Here is a 5,123-nt window from a genome sequence, read left to right as displayed (position 1 = left end):
CGGCATGGTTTACTGCAGCGTGTGAATGTTGGCTCTGGTGTTGATTGAATGTGGCATTTTTCAAAGGAAGGTAAATTGTCATTTGGCCTCCTGATCAAGACGTATAGTGTGTGAGTGTGAACTGGAGACGACACCGGAGCAGTGTGTTAAATAATGACAGTGGGAAGATGGATGCATCATAATCTCACGCTTGGCTACCTCTCAGCAAGGCGGATTTAATACAGTCACCCAGCCAGACTACAAAGTCATGTTGGACAAACCTCTCTGTCTCTCTCGCTGCGTCTGAGAACTAAAAAAGTCCGTCTGATGTTTTTGGAGCAAGAAGGAGCGGAGATGAAAGCCGAAATGGCTGAGAAGAGAGAGGGGGAAAGCTTTTTGAAAGAGAGAGTTCAGCGCTGAGGCCATCTCTATCTTCACATTTCTTCAGATGTAAACACAAACAAACACCAGCTGTCCGCGTGCACATAAACACACACCACACATGCCAGTGGTGTAATGGTGGTGGTGGTGGTGGTGGTGATAAAGGAGGGGTCACAGAGTTCTCCATGTCCTCAGCTCACCTCCTGGCTCCTTTCTGCCATCACAGGAAATAAAGCAGATTCCCTTTGCTGATTGTGTGTGCCACTTTGCCAATCTTCAAGCTGCTGTGTGTGTGTGTGTGTGTGTGTCCTTGTACTTCCTACATAGTGAGGACCAGAACACGTTTTAAACCAACATAGTGAGGACATTTTTGCAAAGTGAGGACATTTCGGCCGGTCCTCACTTCTTGAAAGGCTTTTTTGAAGTTTCAGACTTTGTTTTAAGGGTTAAAGGTTACATGATGATGATAATTTACTGGAACTGTATTGTGTGGTTAAAAAACTAACTAAAATTAGAGTGAAACATTTTTTCATACATAATGAAGATGGATAAGACAAAGGAAATAAAGGCAAAATTTACTGTGACCTCTTTTAATCTCCCATCCAACAAATACCCCATTACAAAAAACTACAACTAATAAAAACTAACACTAAAACTAAAGCATTTCAAAAAAAAAAAAAATACTAAACTAAAACTAGTAAACTCACTCTAAAAACTCATTAAAACTAACTGAATCTGAAAACAAAAATTCACAATAAAATTAAAACTAAAACTAATTAAAAATCCAAAACTCTTATAACCTTGCAAGGGAATTCAGTATTCCAGTGAGGGTCCTCACAAAGATAGAAGTACAAGATTGTGTGTGTGTGTGTGTGTGTGTGTGTGTGTTAGCGAGGTCGGGTGAATGCCGACAACTTGGCATCGGGAGCTGCGGTGCATCAGAGTATGTGGGAACAGGAATAGCAATCAGGGTTAGTCTTACAGCACTGCAGCAAGGCCCAGTAAGGCATGATGGGGGTCTCCTATCTTGATTCATCAGAACCTCACAGTAAACCGTGCTCTAAATTGACTATTTTAGTCCTCTTTTTTATGTTTCGTGATGCCTTCATCTCGTGATTTTCCACTCAAAACACTTCTTTGTATTGATATTGCGGTTGTTGTATAATTGCTAATGCTAAGTACCCAGTTCTACTATTTACTCCAAACAGACTGCAGATGTAAACAGACCATAAATCATTCTCTGACGTCAACCCTTTGCTGGGAAGAGCTACCAGACACTACATCAAACATTTATCTCTCTACAGGCACTTTAATTCAGATTATACAACCCTGAATCCAAAAAAAAAGTTAGGGCGTTGTCTATAAAACTGAATGCTATTTTTGGTCTAACCCTAACCCCTAACCCTACCTTAAGAGGTTAATGTTAAAACGGATAAACTTTTGTTTGTGAGTATTCACACTGAATTCTGAATTTCATATATTCAGTTTTTATTATTTTTTTTACAAAGTGTCCTTACTTTTTTTGGAATCAAGGATGTATAAAAGGCATAATTGTATTAAAATAGTATTTCTCATTAGCATATGTCAGTTGATAATCTAGTGTTGTAGATTGACGCTGCTCTGTTCAGTTTATCTATCCTTCACAGTAAGCAGGACGCTGTTTTCTGGGTCACTGGATGGTGTGGACACAACAGCCTCACAGATGGCCCACCATCAGTACACCTGTCTCGCTTCATGTGTAAACATTGCTATATTAGCTAGCTGCTGAAGGTCACTTGGTACACTGGGAAATTGGTTTGACCTGAATTTAGATTTTAATTTCTGTTAAAAAAAACAAGACAATTGTCTTGAGAAGATTTTTAGCCTCTTTTGGCCTCTGCAACTTGTTTTACGGAACAAGATCTTATCAAATCAGTTTAAGTGTTTTTCAGCACCAAAAACACACACACAAAACAGCAGACATTTTTCACTTTAAGGTGCACTTTGGAGTTTCTGACCAGCAGTAACGCTATCGAGCAATGTTTTAGTTAGTGGGTTCTAAGTTGCAACTTCTGAAAATCAAGAGAAAAATTAAGTGCAAACAACTGCAGTTCCTTGAGTGGCCACTTGAGGCTGGCTCCAAGGCAAGTTAGTTCCCATAGACGCCCATGTTAAGATGCCCACTTTACAGCAGAAATACACATCCAGAAATGGTTTTGATCTCTATAGCTTAAATTTTTCAACTGTACGGAGGTTACTTTATACAACCTGCCTGCTATATTAAGCTTTACAACTGAATAATGAATAATTTAGGATATGATGGCTGACTGGGGGTTGGGTGGAGTCAGGCACTGCCTTGATGGCGACGACTGTAGCCACAACTCTGACCTTGACAACTGTTCTTCAGAAACGTATGGGTAATGTCACGGAGACTGTCCATATTTTGTTCAGTCTATGATGCACTGCAAAAAAAGAAAAGTTGGGTGAACTCAAAATTTCAAGGCAACAAACTTCGATAAAATTTTAAGTTTCGACAATTAAACTAAATATTTTAAGTTTTGTTTTTGAGTTTGCTCAACTCTGAATTTCTCTGGCACGATTGTAACACCGCTATGAAATGTCAGCTAATGTTGTGACCACAATTTTGAGTTAGCATTGATATGCTAATGGCTACTCTTGTAGCTGTAACAAGCAGCGCCGCTAGCATCAGTTAGCCGCTAGCATCAGTTAGCCGCTAGCTTTCGCTAATGACCAAATTTCACAACAAAGAAATAAGAGTTAGCAGAACTATTGTCCCTTGTTGTGAACCCCAACTTAAAGAAGTAACAACAACTCACCAACTTGTTTTTGAGCAGACAACTGGCTTCCTTTGTTGTGCTAACTTACATTATTGCCCTAAATGTCAGTAATTTATATTTCCAAGTTTTACCAAATTAATTCACTGTTTTAGGCCAAAAAATACAAGTTGGCTTTTTTGCAGTGTGGGTCCTCTTTTTGTTTTGTTTTTTCACTTTTAATGCTTGTCCACAGATTGACAGCTGGTGGCAGTAATGCGGGAAGAAACATAGAAGGGCACTGTCACAAGCAGTGAAGAAGAACTACTAGCAAGCAAACATGCAGAAAATACTTTAAATAATTTGTTTTGGTAAGAAACACTGGATGCAAACAGAGCTTGAAAATTTTACAGTTAAACAATATTACAGTTAATTAAAAGTAGCTAGCTTGGTCTTTAATCAGCCGCGAGTGGAATTTGAATTTTGGATTTTTTTAGGAAGCAATTTTTGCTTTGAATAAATATTTTTGAATCATTTCACACTTATTTTTATATTATAAGGCTTTAAATACAATTGTTAGCTAAGCTTTGTTAGGAGTAGCTAACGTAACTGTATCTCAAATCAGGCACCGTTCGGCTAAGATTCTATCAAAATATCACATTAACTACTAATATAAATGATCATGTTATGCTTCCAATGAATTAAATGGTGTGAAACTAAAGTCTAACTTCTTATTTACCGTGTTCGTTAGGCTCGGGTTTACCAGAGTAGGCAAAAGGACGATAAAGCCAGTGAATTAGCCGTGTGCTATCTCAAAGGCTGCTGAGTTTTTCGGGGGGAATTGGATGTTTCTGGGTAAGCCAAATAAATAACAGTTATCAACAATCAACCACCTCACACATGGACCGTCCTTCACAATAAAATATAGTACAGTAAAAATAAAGATGTACTTTTAAGATCATTGCCCGAGTGTTCTTACTGCTTTCTCTCATCAGATTTACTTGTATTGTAATTAGACATGTAAATCTCCATATACACTACCGGTCAAAAGTCTTAGAACACCCCAGTTTTTCCAGTTTTTTATTGAAATTCAAGCAGTTCAAGTCAAATGAACAGCTTGAAAGGGTACAAAGGTAAGTGGTGAACTGCCAGAGGTAAATAAAAAAAGGTAAGCTTAACCAAAACTGAAAAATAATGTACATTTCAGAATTATACAAGTAGGCCTTTTTCAGGGAACAAGAAATGGGTTAACAACTTAACTCTATGGAGTCTTGGGCTATTTTGTCCATTTTTTAATTCTTTTCATGTCTTTGTAAGTCATTTTGTATCTTTTTTGGTCATTTTGTGTCTTTTAGTGTCCTTTTTGTCATTTTGTGTCTTTTTTTGGTCATTTTGTGTCTTTTTTTAGTCCTTTAGTCCAACATAAAATGTGATTTTGAATCTTTTTTTTACTTTCAAAACACTATCATGCTCAATAAAGAATTTTAAATGTTGCAAATGTGCATTAATTTCAGAGTACACTGAGACATTAAACTGCATAGTTTTCAATTAAATTCTGGAAAAAACTGGTGTGTTCTAAAACTTTTGACCGGTAGTGTATATAAAGTAAATGTCACACGTAGACTGGTAATATTTATGAATCAATTATACCTACACTGGTGGTGGCAATCTTATTCGAAATGACCGTGAAACTGGAAAGTGCAGCACTGCAGATGTGTCCGATTTGGGATACAGTCTCTATAGCTTAATAAGGGCCAGTGAACGCCATGCAAAATGTACTGGAAAAGCCATTGGAACCTGCAAGTCTCAATGGGTGGTCCTGTTGTACCATCAATCAAATTTCCATTGATTAAAAAAATAGGCTTCCAAGTAGGTTCTACCCGTTTGAGGCAACGTAATGCTTTTAGGCATTAGACCAGACCTGGGCATTGGGCGGCCCGCGGGCCACTTCCGGCCCGTTGGCTGTCCTTGTCCGGCCCGCGTGAGGTTACCAAGAAATTAGAAATCAAT

Source organism: Centropristis striata, chromosome 21 (genome assembly GCF_030273125.1).
Source record: "Centropristis striata isolate RG_2023a ecotype Rhode Island chromosome 21, C.striata_1.0, whole genome shotgun sequence".
NCBI lineage: Eukaryota > Metazoa > Chordata > Actinopteri > Perciformes > Serranidae > Centropristis > Centropristis striata.
The sequence above is the reverse complement of the archived record's forward strand: the minus strand, read 5'-3'. Positions refer to the sequence as shown.